Source organism: Myxine glutinosa, chromosome 12, assembly GCF_964187855.1.
Source record: "Myxine glutinosa chromosome 12, kmMyxGlut1.1, whole genome shotgun sequence".
Taxonomy (NCBI): domain Eukaryota; kingdom Metazoa; phylum Chordata; class Myxini; order Myxiniformes; family Myxinidae; genus Myxine; species Myxine glutinosa.
In genome coordinates, this window is record NC_136272.1 from 927641 (window position 1) to 946468 (window position 18828).

Sequence of the window (18828 nt, forward strand, 5' to 3'; positions counted from 1 at the left end):
AATTTTTACAAAAAATGGTTTCACGGAAATGCAGTTTTTACAAAAAGTGGTTTCACGGTAATGCAGTTTTTACAAAAAGTGGTTTCATGGTAATGCAGTTTATATAAAATATGGTTTCACGGTAATGCAGTTTTTACAAAGTGGTTTCACGGTAATGCAGTTTTTACAAAAAGTGGTTTCACGGTAATGCAGTTTTTCCAAAAAGTGGTTTCACGGTAATGCAGTTTTTACAAAATATGGTTTCACGGTAATGCAGTTTTTACAAAAAGTGGTTTCACGGTAATGCAGTTTTTACAAGAAGTGGTTTCACGGAAATGCAGTTTTTACAAAAAGTGGTTTCACGTTAATGCCGTTTTTACAAAAAATGGTTTCACGGAAATGCAGTTTTTACAAAAAGTGGTTTCACGGAAATGCAGTTTACAAAAAGTGGTTTCATGGTAATGCCGTTTTTACAAAAAATGGTTTCACGGAAATACAGTTTTTACAAAAAGTGGTTTCATGGTAATGCAGTTTTTACAAAAAGTGGTTTCATGGTAATGCAGTTTTTACAAAAAGTGGTTTCACGGTAATGCAGTTTTTACAAAAAGTGGTTTCACGGTAATGCAATTTTTACAAAAAATGGTTTCACGGTAATGCAGTTTTTACAAAAAGTGGTTTCACGGTAATGCAGTTTAAAAAAAATATGGTTTCACGGTAATGCAGTTTTTACAAAAAGTGGTTTCACGGTAATGCAGTTTTTACAAAAAATGGTTTCACGGCAATGCAGTTTTTACAAAAAGTGGTTTCACGGTAATGCAGTTTTTACAAAAAATGGTTTCACGGTAATGCAGTTTATACAAAAAGTGGTTTCACGGTACTGCAGTTTTTTAAAAAATATGGTTTCACGGTAATGCAGTTTTTACAAAAAGTGGTTTCACGGTAATGCAGTTTTTACAAAAAATGGTTTCACGGCAATGCAGTCTTTACAAAAAGTGGTTTCACGGTAATGCAGTTTTTACAAAAAGTGGTTTCACGGTAATGCAGTTTTTACAAAATATGGTTTCACGTCAATGCAGTTTTTACCCAAAGTGGTTTCACGGTAATGCAGTTTTTACAAAAAGTGGTTTCATGGTAATGCAGTTTTTACAAAAAGTGGTTTCACGGTAATGCAGTTTTTACAAAGTGGTTTCACGGAAATGCAGTTTTTACAAAGTGGTTTCACGATAATGCTCCATCCTTGTGTTTGGGAATGGTAATGCTCCTCCTTCTGTTTGTTCCCTCTCCATCCCCTCCCTTACCTCAAACGGCTACACAGCTGACACCACACGTGAAGAAGCCAAATGCCTCAACTCTGTGCTTCCCTCAAAATCTTTTGTCCCAAACCCATCTCTATCTGTACCCACCTTTCCCAGTCACACCCGGCTGCTCCTGGACTCTGTGTCCTTGTATCCTGACAAGGTGGAGAGGTTTCTGTCAAACCTCGACTCTGATTCTGCAACTGGACCAGACGGCATCAGCCCACGGGTCCTAAAATCCTGCTCTGCCGCTCTTTCACACCCTCTCTCTGTTCTCTTCACCCTCTCTTTTGCTCAAGGTCATCGACCACCTGCTTGGAAATCAGCCAACATTACCGCTTTACACAAAAAGGTGCAAAAACAGATCCTAGCAACTACAGACCAATCAGCCTTCTCCCAATTATCAGCAAAGTCATGGAATCCATCATTGCTTCAGATATCAAATCCTTCCTCTTCTCCAATGGCTTGATCTCTGATGATCAATTTGGATTCAGACCACGTCACTCTACTCTGGACATGCTGCTTCTGCTGTCTAAACAATGGATGGAGGTCCTCAATGCCAAACAGGAAATCAGAACTGTCTCCCTTGACATATCACGTGCCTTTGATACGGTCTGGCACCCCGCTCTGCTCACCAAACTCTCCTCCCATGGTATCCATGGAAATCTCCATGCATGGCTGGCGGACTTCCTCTCTGGTCGTAGTCAACGTGTGGCCCTGAATGGGTTTCTCTCATCTCCTCTTCCTGTTCAGGCTGTAGTTCCCCAAGGCAGTGTTCTGGGCCCTGAGCTTTTTCTGGTCTTCATCAATGATCTCTCCGACTCTCTGGACAATCCTCTCTATCTCTTTACTGATGACTCCACTCTCTGCCGCTCCATTCCTCATCCCTGAGATCGGCAGTCTGCAGACTCCTCACTCTCTGCAGACCTGGACAAAATCACAGACTGGGCAAACAAGTGGAACAGGTCTTTCAATCCTGACAAATCTCACACTCTTACGATGTCTCTCCGAAAAGACCGACTGGACAACCCTCCCATCTAGTTTCTGAATAATCCTCTCCAAGAAGTTCTGTCACTCAAGCTTTTGGGTCTCACTATCTGCCATGATCTTTCCTGGGAAAACCACATTTCTAAGCTGGCTTCCAAAGCCAGTCGCCGACTGGGCATCCTCTGTCGTGTGAAGTCCTTCCTTGGCACATTTGAGCTCCTCACCACATACAAGGCTTTCATCTGCAGCTCAATGGAATACTACTCTCCCCTCTGGGCTGGTGTTCCTGCCTCAGACCAAGCTCGCGTTCACGCTGTTGAAACCAAAGCTTTCAGGATCATTGGTATCTCCCGTGATGAAGCTAACTCTTAGGGCCTTTCACTCACACTCGCTTCATTGATATCTAGCATTTGAAAATTGTAATTTCTATAACTGTAGCCTGTGAAATAAAAACAAAAATGAAAATTTATGTCAAAACCCATAAATGCATCTAAAAAAACATCAATATCTAGCATTTGAAAATTGTAATTTATATTACTGTAAATTGTGAAATAAAAACCACATTGAAAATTTGATTAAAAACCTTAAACGGGTCCCGAAAAAACCTCAATTGATATCTCGCATTTGAAAATTGGAATTTCTATAACTGTAAACTGTGAAATAAAAACGACAATGAAAATTTATGTAAAAAACCGTAAACGTGTCCCCCAAAAAACATCAATCTATATCAGGCATTTGAAAATTGGAATTTCCATAACTGTAAAATGTGAAATAAGAACGACAATGAAAATTTATGTCAAAAATTAAACGCGGTCGCAAAAATAAAAAATTTTCAACTCCCTCTAGCAGGAGGTCCTTGATACTTGCCTATAATCATAAAGCTTCTAATTATTATATTACAGTCGTGGCCAAAATTATTGGCACCCTTGCACTTTTTTCAACTAGCTCACAATTTTCTCTAAAAATAACTTGAAATTGACAAAAGTATTTTGTCTCCACAATTCTTTATTTCACTGTTAATATTACAGAACCGTTATTTTTTATTCAGAACTTAATATAGGGGAGAGGCAGGTTAGTTGATGCAGTAGGTTAGTTGATACAACCTTCCTCCTGGCCCTCAGAAATGAAACTTGTGTAAATGCTGCCCTCTGTTGTTAGCTAGTTGCATTACATATCATTGATAAGTAGGTCAAGAAGTTACAGACAAAGAAAGGGTGTGATTCTCTCTAAAAAAAACCTGAATTGTGTCCTCCTGAGTAAAAACGCCAACAAAAGGTAAGATCATTTATTGTGATAATACTACATAGATTTCACAGGAGTTCCCATTGGTTGATTATACCTTGTGAAAATGGCTTTCAGCCTATGCTGCTTTGATTGCCAGGATAATACACGTAAACATGTGGGCAGCATGTGTTGCAAAAAAACCATGGATGGGTTAGATTATATAGTCTGAGTAGGTTAGTTGATACGCGTATCAACTAACCCAACCGACCTGTAGCAACTAACCCATTCATTATTTTTTTTACAAGACAATGCTGTAGCCATTTGTAACTGGGCTTCATACATCATAATATATGTAGGCCTATATAGCCTACACTGTACATCTTTAGAATATAAGAGTTGTGTCCATCTGAGTTGTGAACCTTCTTCCTTTCCTGATATTTGATGCTTGCCGATTTATTTGTTTGGCAGATCTTTTTTTTTCTCTCCAACTTAACCTTTAGCCCTATTGTTAGATCTACTTTACATTACCTATGTATACATAGCAGGTATACAACTGAATAAATAACAAACAAACAGCTTTAATTAACAGTGCTCATTGACTCTGAAAATACCATTAGTACAAATATTATACAGAAATGATGGTATGTAGCCTACCTAGTTTGATGTGTATCTGTCATTATGTGCATGCTAATTTGTTACCATTGGCAGAAATACCATGTAAGTCGATGTATCATCTAACTCATTCACCATGTAAATCGATGTATCATCTAACTCATTGACCATGTAAATCAATGTATCTAACTCATTGACCATGTAAATCGATGTATCATCGAACTCATTCACCATGTAAATCAATGTATCATCTAACTCATTCACCATGTAAATCGATGTATCATCTAACCCATTCACCATGTAAATCGATGTATCATCTAACTCATTCACCATGTAAATCGATGTATCATCTAACTCATTCACCATGTAAATCAATATATCTAACTCATTGACCATGTAAATCGATGTATCATCTAACTCATTGACCATGTAAATCGATGTATCATCTAACTTATTCACCATGTAAATCAATGTATCATCTAACTCATTCACCATGTAAATCGATGTATCATCTAACTCATTCACCATGTAAATCGATGTATCATCTAACTCATTCACTATGTAAATCGATGTATCATCTAACCTACCAAGATGTATCAACTAACCCACTTGGTCAGGTCAGATGATACGTTTCACAAACAGTTTTTTTGTGAGCCACCATTCCAAGTTTGATAATGCAGCGGATCTGGCATGCTTCACATATATGTACAAGACCCTGATATTTCTTTTGGACAATTCATGAATCCTGTCGAGCTAACAGTCTTCATTATAGGCCAACATAACTGAAAAGTGTATCAACTAACCTGCCTCCCCCCTATCCTTTTAAATCAGAAAATAAAAAGAAATGGTATTAGTCCAGGAGCCCAGAAGGTTTATTAAAGTGAAAAGCGCCGGAACGTTTGACCACATGGGCTGATGGGGTCATCCACCGACATCACAAAAATGCATTGCTGCCGGGTCTGACCCGTGGCTTTCCCCCCGAAATCACTCAATTAGTGACGTCATTACCAAAAAACCTATTTTGCTCAATATCTGGAGAACTATGCATGATAATATCACCAATAAGGTGTCTATACCTATGTTTACATGGTCAATCATTACACTGACACCCGCATTATTGCTAGAAAATGTATAGTTTTTCCAGATAAATGTGTAGCCCACCCACTCATTAAGCGACGCCATTACCGAACGACAATATATGGAAAAGTTGCAAATGTGCAGTTAACATAATTAACCTGATGTCCTCTTGGCATTACAAGTCTTCTCTATCACTTTCGTCACTCTCATCACTGTCCTCACTCTAAGCATTATCAGACTCTTCCTCATCTACTGAATTATCTTCCACGCCATCCCCGTCATCCTCATGTGGGCCTGTGAGGGACTCTGGAACTGAACTTCCTGGATACCAGTCTGGTTCAAAGCAGTTTTGAGACAACTTCCATCCATCGTCTGTCGGACTCGCCCCACCATTTGGATCTGTCTGATCAGCTCTCTTCCAGATTCTTGCCACATACTGTGCGCTTTTCATATGATTACCAAGTGTCTTGGCGCATGGGGGAAGAGAGGCACAGTTTATCTTCTTTATTCTGGAAGTCTTTATTTTTTATTTATTTTTAAAGAAAGTCTTTATTTTTTTTTATTTTTTTTTTTTTATTCTGGCAAGGGGCTCTTTTTCGTAACCACCACCCATTCGCATGAATGACTTGTATCTGGCTTCATTAATGTCAGAGGTTTTGAAGCCATACAGCACGCAGACAAAGGATGTAACAGCTTGGATGTCTACCTCCTCAGCTGTTAGAGATCGCAATGCCATCACATGAGCTGCATCTGACTCCATCCGCTGGAAGGGCTTCACTTTGCCCTTTCTGTAGAAACACGATGTGAAATCACAACCAGTCAAGGCATGAAGGCCGATTAGTGCTTCAGTGATACCAGTCTGTTTCTTCTCAAGAATGGCAGCTAGCTTAGTGACATCAATGTACCTTCGGTGGTTGCCAGGTCCATAGTCCATGATGATGTTGATCCCTTCCGACCTTCCAGAAAGCCCAAGCAGAATGATGAAGACGTCCGTATCAGTGGACCTTACTAGAATGTTACCAGTGGAAATGTTGTTTGCGTGAAAGGCAATGAGTGTGTCAGCTTCTTCATGTCGACAATGGAGGTGATTCGGTTCCTCTATTTGCAGCACATCATCCTCGTTGTTCTTCATCTCCATACAAACACCACCATGTGAAACACAGTGTTTTTCTTCCAAGAATTGAACCATATTGGAGCTTCTTCCATTCCTCCATTACAAACCGGGCAAACTCTTCCTTGAATGATCCACTTTTGAGTAACTCTGTGCCACTCTGTCGCTGAGCCTGGTCAGGTCCAGTAATGATGAATGATTGAGTAGATGAACGACGCAGGTTTTGCTCGGTATCTTTGATTGATGGTGACTGGTACTTGTCGAGCACTAAATGGATTTGCTCCCCATGATACAAACATACTTTTGCCAAAAAATCCTTTGCCATGGTTGCATATGTGGACTTGCTGTGCTGCAGCACGGTTTCATGGAGGATAATACCGCCATCAATCACTGTGGCTGTTATTGGGGGAAGACTGGTGTCATCGAGAAACACTTCCTGTTTGCTTTCAAGTTTCTTTGTGAGAGATGACTTGTCCGTCTTCAGGGGAGTTCCATCGCTATGGGCAAGAGAAAGTGGTACTTCAGTAACCGGGTAGCTAAGAATGTGATGCAGATCAAGTGCATCGCTTGTCTCGGCAGCAACAGCTAAGATTCGTCCAAAGACATCCCTGACTCCCTCTGCTGCATTCGTTATTCGTCCTGTGGTCTTAGATTGCTTCACATTCTCTGCAGAAAAGTTCAACATTTTGATCCTTGCCACGGGCTTCAGAAACCGTGAACCATCAACTACACACTCATCCTCGAACTGAAGTCGAAGTTTTTATCCCCATGCCAGTGTTCCAAGTGGGAATGTTTTGGTCTCCTCCTTCGCTGCTCTCCCCGATGACACATTGATGAGATCAGCAGGAGAATAAGTGGCGAATGGGTTGCATGTGTTGTCCAAGGTGTTGGAGAGGGCATTCATTTCAGCATTGTCACGTTCAATTCTCCATTTCCTCAGCTGATTAGCTGGTTCCTCCGCTGGTTGGAGACTGACCAGTTCACAGAGTTCTGTAAGGGCCATGCTACATTGCATGAGAGTGATGGACCACCTCCTGAAGGCACTATGAGAATTTGTGAAAGCTGTAATGCCTCCCATGGGAGAAGCAGCATCCCTGTTGACAGTCTGCTCCAATGTCAGATCAACTGGACACCTGCCGTAGGATTTCTTTGTACGCCAAATTGACATGGCACCAGCTTCCAGAATCTCTCGAGCCTTGGGGTCCATTTTCATGAGTTTTTGGAGAAAGAGGGATCCCCATCTAGCATAATTTGGCCGGTTCAAAGCAAAGAAGACTTCGATCACACTTGGCAGGATATGGATGTATCCATCTACATCATTGGTCCGTACGGCCCGTTGCAGCTGTCGGTACACCCTGTTGAAGAAATATACATAGGTAGCCCAGTATGATGCTATTTTCCATATTTTCCATTGATGGCGTCATGGAAGGAGACCACGTATCTCTTCATGAGATCCTCGAATGCGGCATTCTCAGTGACACGTCGACAGTGCTATCGCTATCAGACATCAATTCATGTGCAAGGGATCCCTCCAGATCGTCCATTAATTCCAGGTACTTAGAGAACAGTGCTCGTTCCATCACAGCAGCAAGAATTTGGTGGATCCTGGTACATCTGTTATAAAACTTCCCCTTCATGAAGCCAGCAAGCGAGCCCTCAGCCAAGACACCAGCTTCGGTGAGCAGATATTCAACCCCAGAATCAGCCAGGATGGTTCCCAGGGCTCCAAAGAAGGCCAGCGCAAGATGGAAATTTCCAAGCAATATGATGACTATCAAAAGTTGGAGTTTGCAACGCTTTACGCAAGTTTGCGTTTGCAACGCAAGTACACCTTCAGTGCAACAGCAAGGTCATATGTGATGACAGCGTATCCCTGGTTTGTCTCTTCTGCAACTTTGACCGAGTGCACCATGGTTTCCCGCACTCCATCGTTTCTTGGTGGGGGATGTGAGATTGGGTCCATATATGTGATCGCAATTTGGGGCAGGTTGTCTGTGACAAATTGGGAGAAGAAGCCAGTGAAGAGTGGTAACTTCCGGGTGAAAGACTGAAGGGTCCGGGTGAAAGACTGAAGTTGCTTAATGAGCGGATGGGCTACACATTTACCTGGAAAACTATACATTTTCTAGCAATAATGCGGGTGTCAGTGTAATGATTGACCATGTAAACATAGGTATAGACACCTTATTCGTGATATTATAACGCATAGTTCTCCAGATATTGTGCAAAATAGGTTTTATGGTAATGGCGTCACTAATTAAATGATTTCGGGGGAAAGCCACGGGTCAGACCCGGCAGCAATGTATTTTTGTGATGTCAGTGGATGACCCCATCAGCCCATGAGGTCAAACGTTCTGGCGCTTTTCACTTGAATAAACCTTCTGGGCTCCTGGACTATATTGACAAAATTATTGACACCCTAGATTTAATATTTGGTAGCACAGACTTTGGACAAAATAACTGCAGTCAAGCGCTTCCGATAGCCATGAATGAGCTTCCTACACCTATCCACTGGCAGTTTGTCACACTCTTCTTGTGCAAACTGCTCCAGTTCTCCCAGATTTGAAGGGTAAATTCTCCCAACTGCTGTTTTCAGATCTCCCCACAGGTGTTCAATGGGATTTACAGTGCATTCATAAAGTATTCAGACCCCTTCACTTTTTTCACATTTTGTTATGTTGCCGCCTTATGCTGAAATCGTTTAAATTCATTTTTCCCCTCATCAATCTACACTCAATACCCCATAATGACAAACAGAAAACAGGATTTTAGAAAGTTTTGCAAATTTATTAAAAAGAAAAAACTGAAATATCACATTGACATAAGTATTCATACCCATTGCAATGACACTTTAAATTTAGCTCAGGTGCCTCCCATTTCTCTTGATCATCTTTGAGATGTTTCTACACCTTGATTGGAGTCCACCTGTGGTAAATTCAATTGATTGGACATGATTCGCAAAGGCACACACCTGTCTATATAAGGTCTCACAGCTGACATTGCAGAGCAAAAACCAAGCCATGAGGTCGAAGGAACTGCCTGCAGAGCTCAGAGACAGGATTGTGTCGAGGCACAGATCTGGGGAAGCCGACAAAAAAATCTCTGCTGCATTGAAGGTTGCCAAGGGCACAGTGGCCTCCGTAATTCTTAAATGGAAGAAGTTTGGAACAACCAGGACTCTTCCTAGAGCTGGCCGCCCGGCCAAACTGAGCAATCGGGGGAGAATGGCCTTGGTAAAAGAGGTGACCAAGAACCCGATGGTCACTCTGGCTGAGCTCCAGAGATCCTGTGTGGAGATTGGAGAAACTTCCAGAAGGACAACCATCACTGCAACACCCCACCGATCTGGGCTTTATGGCAGAATGGCCAGACGGAAGTCAAACAGTTCAATCTTGGCTTCTTCAGACCACAGAATGTTGTTTCTCACAGTCTGAGAGTCCTTTAGGTGATTTTCACCCCTCAGCCCAAATTCAATTGGGCTAAGGGGTATTGTCGTCACGGGCGTCGTCCGGGCGTCCAGGCGGCCGTCAACTTTTGCTTTCCGTCGATTTCGAGCAGAACGACTTGTCCGATTAAATCCATGTTTGCAGTGTGTGTTGGGGTTGGGTAGAGGAAGGTTCCTTTCGAAAATGGCGCGCTGCGATTTTCAATATGGCCGCCACGGCAGCCATCTTGAAATTGGTTTCCGTCAATTTCTAGCAGAACGGCTTGTCCAATTAAATCCATTTTTGCAGTGTGTTGTGGTTGAGTAGAGGAAGGTTCATGGGCGCGCTGCGATTTTCAATATGGCCGCCAAGGCAGCCATCTTGAAATTGGTTTCCGTCAATTTCAAGCAGAACGGCTTGTCCGATTAAACACATTTTTGCAGTGTGTGTTGGGGTTGAGTAGAGGAAGGTTCCTTTCGAAAATGGGCACGCTGCGATTTTCAATATGGCCGCTACGGCAGCCATCTTGAAATTGTTTCCACCATGCATGGGCTGAGGGGTTACGCCCGCTTTGCGGTGCTATTTATTTTAGGTGCAAGCGGGCTTTCATGTGTCTTTCACTGAGGAGAGGCTTCCGTCTGGCCACTCTGCCATAAAGCCCAGATCGGTGGAGTGTTGCAGTGATGGTTGTCCTTGTGGAAGTTTCTCCCATCTCCACACAGGATCTCTGGAGCTCAGCCAGAGTGACCATCGGGTTCTTGGTCCCCTCTCTTACCAAGGCCCTTCTCCCCCGATTGCTCAGTTTGGCCGGGCGGCCAGCTCTCGGAAGAGTCCTGGTTGTTCCAAACTTCTTCCATTTAAGAATTATGGAGGCCACTGTGCTCTTGGAAACCTTCAATGCAGCAGAAATTGTTTTTGTGGGCTTCTCCAGATCTGTGCCTCGACACAATCCTGTCTCTGAGTTCTGCAGGCAGTTCCCTCGACCTCATGGCTTGGTTTTTGCTCTGATATGCATTGTCAGCTGTGAGACCTTATATAGACAGGTGTGTGCCTTTCCAAATCATGTCCAATCAATTGAATTTACCACAGGTGGACTCCAATCAAGGTGTAGAATCATGTCAAAGATGATCAAGAGAAATGGGAGGCACCTGAGCTAAATTTCAAGTGTCATCGCAAAGGGTCTGAATACTTATGTAAATGTGATATTTCAGTTTTTTCTTTTTAATAAATTTGCAAAACTTTCTAAAATCCTGTTTTCTCTTTGTCATTATGGGGTATCGAGTGTAGATTGATGAGGGAAAAAATGAATTTAAACGATTTCAGCGTAAGGCTGCAACAACAAAATGTGAAAAAACTGAAGGGGTCTGAATACTTTCTGAATGCACTGTAGGTCTATTAATTTTTACACCGTGACAAAAGTCCAAGTTGGGGTGCGCGTTATGCACAGGGGCACGTTATACACAGCGTTATAGTCGAAGTTTTACAGTAAGTGTGCCAGGGACACGTGGAGAGTAAGCACGTCGTGATCTTGTGCAGAAAAAGAGTACGAATCATCAGGGGCGTATATACGGAAAATAGCGCCTATGGCAAGCACTGAAATTGTGCCCCTGTCCAAACATCTGACACCCATCTTTTAGATAACTTTACCATAAAATCAGCTCAAAAATACAAGTCAAGCTCGGTAATATTTTAAATAACAAATTATGGCACGACATGAAAATTACAACTGCACCTTCCTTGCTTTCACTGATGCAAATTGGTCTATGATGTGCTCAAAGTCCGTTTTTTCAGTTTCTTCTCTTTCTACACTCAGCAGAGCAAGATCACAGAGTCTGCCTTGACCCGTGGAGGCTCTCAAATATGAAAGTATTTGTTTTAACTTGCTGAATGATCTCTCACAGCTGGCGATGGAAACTGCGATGGTTAGCATTATCTGAATAGCAATGCGAAGATTGGGGAAGACGCTCTCATCTCCATACTGAACAATTAATTCCAGAAGCTCTTCAGGTCTTGATATTTTCATGTTGGCCCGACTTGATAGTAACATTCTGCAATCCAAAATTTCTTCATATAGCTGCTGTCCATCAACATCAGAGCTGTACAATTCGCCCAAATTTTCGCACTTCTTCTTTAGGTCGTTACTGTCGGCGCCGTAACACAGTCCCTCGACATCGAGGAGGAACCCAAACTTGGCGTCAGTGTCGTGAAAACGAGCGAACCTTTCATCCATTTTTCTGTGAAGACGGTCGAGTGTTCCCTTCATGACTCTTTCCATTTCCTCCTTGGCTGTTAACCCAGCGTCTCTCGAGTTCTCATCAGCCATTCGTTTCTTTCGTCTCTGATGTCTTTCAACTTCAATATTCCATTCATGACAGAGACCGAGTCCTTCTTTGAGTGACTCACTGACCAACACTTCTCTTTCATCATCAAAATGATCTCGGAGAGCTTTCAAATCCAGGGCAGCATCGTGGAAGTTCATGCTCGGATCCTGCAGCCTCTTTTGAATACGGTCAATGCGAATGAGTACTTTGTTCCAAAATCCTAGCAAAGTCAGAAAATCGAAACTCAACATGCGGTTATACAGCTGCCTTTTGTCACTTCTTGTTTCACTGGTCTCGTTTACATTGTCTATCATGTCCTGGAGAACTTGAAGTATCTCCTCAAGGTACTTGTTGATGGGCTTCACTGCTTCTGCCCTTGCACTCCACCTGGTTTCGGACTCCGACTTAACAACCACAGGCACGGCGTTTTTGCGTTTTTTCCCAGCGCTGTGTTGAACGAGAGAAGAACACATAGAGAGCTCCGATGGTTCCAAAAAACGTGACCATCATTGTATCCTGGTTGGCTGCATGTGCACCCACCAAGTTGAGTGAGTGGTTGTCGCAATTCACAAACACTGCCAGGTTGTTTTTCTCACTTATTCTTTGATGAACACCACTTCTTTGTCCAGCCATCACAACAGCGTTGTCATAGCACTGTGACCGACAAACTTGTGGCTCCATTTCATCCTTCTCTAGCTGTTTCAAGATGTCTTCAACCAAGCTCTCAGCATCCTTCTAGCTTATCTGGATAAAACCAAGGAAGGACTCTCTAACACGGACCTCTTTTCCTCTCAAAATCAACTTCCACGTACCTCACTACTTCTGACATCTGCTCACGGTGTGCCTGATCAGGAGTCGAGTCGAACATGAGACCATAGTACTTGGCTTTACGAATGTTTCTCAGTAAACTCTGGCAAACAGTGGATGCCATCATGTGGATGAATTCGTTCTGAACACCCGGTGAAAGATAAGAAGTGGATCCAGGATTACTTTCCACACGAGTGAGGTGTTCTTTTGTGACAGGGTCAAAGATGGCCAGTAGTTTCAGTAAGCCAAGGAAATTTCCCACATTGGAGTCATTGTCCAGCTGAAGTGACTCCCTGTGTCCTCGCAAAGCCAGGTTCTGAGTCGCAAGGAATTTTATGCAGTGAAGGATTCTCGTCAAGATATCACGCCACTTCTGCTTTTCCTTCTCAATCTGTGACTGAATTTCCACGTCAATAACTCCTCTGTTTTCAGCTAAATTTCTTTCCATTTCTTTCCACTGTGTGAAGCACTCCCGATGATTCTTAGCATTTTCATGAACACTAATCCTTTCAGGTGCTTTCCACTGGTTGAATCCACTTTCCTTCTCCAATGAGGATTGATGGTCTGACCGGGAACGGGAATAGAGAAGACAACAGATACAAAATGCAGACTTTTTAGAAGGGGAATAACCAGCCATGAGCGAGTCACTTCCTCACCACGACCATTTCCCAATTTCCTCTTGAACCAAGTTTTGTTTATTGAGCGGTTATTTGTTGGTAGGAAAGGCCCCTCACTGTTCTGGAAATACTTCGAACCCAGCTTTATTATTTCTGTTCTCAACGCGTCAGGCAGAATTGCTTTTCCAGTATCCTTGTCGAATTTCAGAAGTCCAATGTCATGCTGTTCAATCACTTCTGGTATGACAGTTTGAGGCTCTTCAACACCATCCAGTTCACTAGGTTCAGTGTCGTCAGGTTCAATCTCGTCAGGTAAAATCTCGTCAATAAACTCAACATCACCACCAACACCATCGTCTCCCCCTCCTGTCATGTCCACTTTCTCTCTGGCAGCCTCACTTTTAATCTCGTCATACTCGGATTTATCTGACTTGGCTTCCTCCTCGGCTTGTGACGCATTTGTACTTGATCCACCTTCGGATTCTAACAAACTTGTAGCAGGTGCAGGCGACTCCATGGAACGTGTCGAACAACTTGATCCGGGCTTTTCAAAGAAGGACATGAATAACTTGCTAGACTTCTGGCTTCCTCCATCTCCAACTTTCGTCTCTTCCGTCCTTCAGCTCCACTTTCCTTCTTCTTCGTGAAGAAACGTTTCATGGTCTTCTTACACAATGCTCTGAAATAAGGAAATAGCACTTTTAATAAGAACATTAAATTTCACAGATTTTGCACAAAATTCTAGACTACCTCCCTAGATTGCACAGGAGAATGGCCTTACTGCCAGTTGGCAATGAGCAGTGGTACTGTGAGGTATGTGGTCATGAAGCTCCCAGCACTGTATTATTACCTAATAATTTATATAAGTGGTTTAACAATCTAGCCATCCTAGTGCTTCTCACCCATGATAATCAAAGACAGATCATACATCTGAAGAAAATTCTTTTTTCACTATCCGAGGATGGCTTGTCTGACTTTAATAGAAACTGCTCAGTGGCGCCCCCCTTCAAGTGGTATCATCTTCAAGTGGTATACAGACAATAGTATCATCAGTCCTACACATCTAATAAAGCATTATAAAGCAAAGTCAAGCATTTTAAACATTAGTCATAAATCCCAGTCACTTCTTACCAATAAGATCCAGTGCTCATCTTAGCATGACTCATTCAGCAGACAAGATAATGACCCCCTCTCGGACCAAGCGCTTGATCCGAAATAGGCATCCGATATGCCCCACGCCTACAAAGGCTCTTCTTCTTCTTCATTTTCACCACAATCACCCTCCCATAACAATGCAGCTAACAGGTGTAAAGACTAAAGCAAAGGTGTAAAGGAATAAAATCAGAACGAATAAGCTACCAGCCAAAACGTGTCAGAGGCTGACAAAGCCACCCAATCCGAGAGCGATAAACTCCATTAGCGCCCGGGCCCCCTGTGCTAGGTATCCGCGATTTAGTTGAAGGGCTCGGACTGCTTCCTGGTGCAGGTGACACAGGTGACAAACTTCCGGGATCCGAATTGGCGGCACCGGTCTCAGCATCATCCCAAAACTAATTCAGCCGGGTAGGGGTAGTCGCTTTGGCCTCGGCCAGTGCACTCTGACAGGCTGCCCGTTAACCTCTCCACAAGGCACAAGATGCCGGACCGACACAGTTGTCTCTTTACCATCGGCCAAATGGACATGCACGTATTCCGGATATGCTTCAAATATTTCCACCCGGTCCACAAGTGGTTCGTATTTGCTCTGACGGACCACTCGCTTCAGGAAAGCCGGTCCAGGCTCAGCTAACCACGAGGGTAGAGGCAGCCCGCTGGAACTGCGACATTGGTACTTAAACAGTCGCTTGTGAGGAGTTGCGTGAGTCGCGGTGAATAGGAGAGACCTGATGGCGTGTAATGCTTCCGGCAACACACGCTCCCACATGTTTGAAGTCATTCCATGGGATCGCAGAGCCATTGTAACTGCTCTCCAAATAATGCCATTGTAATGTTCAATTAAACCGTTCCCCTGGGGATTGCATGCCGTGGTGCGGCTTGAAGCAATTCCCCGCTCGAGGAGAAATTGCTTGGTCTCCCGGGATAGGAATGCTGTTCCCCGGTCGCTATGTATGAAAGCTGGATAGCTGAACATGAGGAACAACTGGCGAAGGCATCGGATTACCATAAGAGATGACATGTCTGCACATGGAAATGCAAACGGGAATCGTGAATACTCAACTACCGTGAGAAGGTAGCGATGCGTGCTGCCGCTGGGTAAGGGCCCTTTGAAATCGATGTTCAGGCGCTCCCATGGCCGTCCAGCATGGATCAACGTACCCATAGGAAGCTTGTAAAAACTCGGCTTAAGTTCTGCGCATACCGGACACGTCTTGCATAAATGGCGAATATCGTCGACGGAGAAGGGCAAGTTTCTACTCCGAATGAAGTGGGCCATACGGGCGATGCCCAGATGACAAAGGGCAGTGTGCATAGTACGTAGCTCGTCAACCGTCATTCCGGAGCAGATGGGACGAGACAGGGCATCGGCCACAAGATTATCCTTTCCCGGTCGGTACACAATATCAAAGGTATAGTCGGCTAATTCTATGTGCCAGCGTGCAATCTTCTCGTTCTTAATCTTTTGAGAATGCTTCCCATCATACATGAAAGCGAACTGATTGCTGATCAGTGATTAGGCAAAAATGCTTCCCGAAGAGGAAGTCCCGCCATCTACGGACCGACTCCACTATAGCGTATGCCTCCTTTTCGATCGAGGAATGGCGCCTCTCACTGTCTGACAAGGTCCTTGAAAAGAAAGCCACCGGTCGCCCCTGCTCCTCCCCCTGATTCAGTGTGGCCGCGATCGCGCAATCTGACGCATCCATCTCCACCACGAAAGGAACTGTCTCGTCGATGGAGGTCACAACAGCCCCAGCTATGTCATCCCTCAGTTGTTGAAGGGATGTCTGAGCGGCCAAGGTCAATAGAAATGTTTTGCACGCGACAAAAGGCCATATCTTCTCTGAGAACCTTGGGGCCCAAGGTGAGTAATGCGCAAATAGTCCCATTGCTCGCTTTAAAGTCGCCCTATCAACGGGAGGGGCCAGGTCGAGTAAGGGCTGAAGGCACGCCGAACCGGGCCGTATCTCCCCACCGGACAATGTGTAGCCTAAAATATCTATTGTTTTCAAAGAGTAGCTGCACCTGGCTTCATTGAAGGTCAACCGGTATTTACGAGCCACTTCCAAGAAGCGCCGCAGATTAGCATCATGGTCTTCCTGGTTCCATCCACACACAGTCACATTATCCACGTACACTAATACATCTTGCAATTGCTCTATTGAAAGGATGTCGTCTATTGCCCGTTGAAAGTATGAACTCCGTTCGTAATGCTGAATGGGATTTTACGAAATTGGTACAACCGCTGGCCAGACTCGAAGGCTATGTAGGGCCGGTCAGCCTCCCATATCGGAATCTGAAGATAGGCACTACAAAGGTCCAGCGTACTGAAAACTCGATATTTCGATACCGCCCGGACCATATCGTCCATTCTAGGGAGCGGGTAGGCATCGAGTTGTGTGAAACGGTTAATCGTTTACGAGTAGTCAACGACCATGTGTTTGCGATGATTAGCGCTATTCACGACCAGCACCTGTGCCCAAGGTGAGGAACTGGGTTCGATTACTCCCTAGAGCAAAAGATGATTAGTCTCGTCGGCTATAAACTGGACATCGTCCTGAGAATACCGCCTAGATTTCACAGTAACAAGGTGGCAATTAGATGTTAAACTCGGGAACAGTGGAGGAGGTTCGATAGCTATCGCCACTAAGCTGCATACCGAGCCCGACACGGAACCTACGGAGAGTGTATGCGTGCCACCAAACTGCATCTCCAGGCATTTATGCCGGTTTAAGAAATCATGTCCGAGAAGCAAGTCTGAGCAAAGGTTCTGAAACACCAATAACTTCACATCTGAATACGTCACATCATTTGCAATCAGCTTAACCACACAGAAACCGTGTGATTGCTGCCACAAGGCCCCTGAGGCCATGTATACATGCTGCGTCGCAGCAACAGTGGGCCACCCGTGGTGCTCGACGAGACGCTGGCTGATGAAGCTTTGATTGCTTCCAGTATCAATCAGTGAATTCCATCGCCTCGCTGTTGATTTCCACTGGAACCACAGCATGCGCAAGACCGCGCGGAGCTCCCGCGACCCCAAAGATATGCGCGCTCCAGTGAGCGTCGTGCGTCCGGGCTTTGGTGGACAGACAGACCTTCACGAAGTGACCTTTTTCCCCGCAATTGTGACACGTCGTCTCCTGAGCAGGGCACAACTAGCGAGGGTGGTGGCGATTTCCGCAGAAGTAGCATTTAGCAGTTGCCCCAGCAGGGGTCACCATGGCCGCGGTGCATGGTTCGCTCTCCTCGTTGTCAGAGCCCTTTCGATGGGAACCCCAGCTCGCGATACCATGCGGGTCACTCGCTCGGCGGCAGATTCTGCCTCCCTGCAATCATCAGCATCGGCTGTAGCACCTGCAGTTACGAATGGATAGCTGTAAGTTTCAGATCTGACTTGAACCATCTAGAGGACTCGGGCTTGGTCGAAAGCTGTTTTGAAGTCCAGCGTTTCCCTCTCGAGGAGCCATTGTCGAATTGCGGGAGACTGGAGCCCAGTTATAAAAGCATCGCGCATTAAATCATCAGTGCACTCCCACATGCCCGTCATGTCAAGATGGCCTGTGCGATCCAGTATGGCACAGTCTTTGCCAAGCTGACGTAATATCTGGGCGTATTGCTCCAGTGGTTCCGCAGACTCCTGTCTGCGCGTCACCAGAAGATGCCGCGCTTATACAGTGCTGCGCAGCTTTACAGAAAGTGCCGTCAAAGTTTCTACGGCATCAGCATAGGCCGGGCAATGGGAGACATATTCATATATGGTATGGGACACGTTGCAAGAGAAAACGTTCAATCGCTGAGCATCTGTAATCTCCGGAACTAAGTCTGTGTAGAGCCGTAAGGAGTGAAGGCAGTGGGTCAGCTGGCCGGCGGAGTCGCTCGCGTTGGGGTCCATGGAGAAGCGCTCCAACTTGATGAGCTTTTCCATGGTCCTTGAACGTCTCAAAGATCGATTTGAATAAATTGTATTTTAAAAAACCTTCAAAACCCCACTTCAAGATACGAGACTTAATTCAAATCGATCTTTGGCATCCAGCACAACAGACAATAGTATCATCAGTCCTACAAATCTAATAAAGCATTATAAAGCAAAGCCAAGCATTTCAAACATTAGTCATAAATCACAGTCACTTCTTACCAATAAGATCCAGCGCTCATCTCAGCATGACTCATTCAGCAGACAAGATAATGACCCCCTCTCAGACCGCGCGCTCA

General features: G+C 44.4%; 1 protein-coding gene across 2 annotated transcripts in view; it reads left to right on the plus strand.

Moving 5' to 3' along the window:
• Positions 1-18828, plus strand: part of LOC137438271 (semaphorin-3A) — a 90606-nt gene that overhangs the window by 27776 nt on the left and 44002 nt on the right. The window lies entirely within an intron of this gene.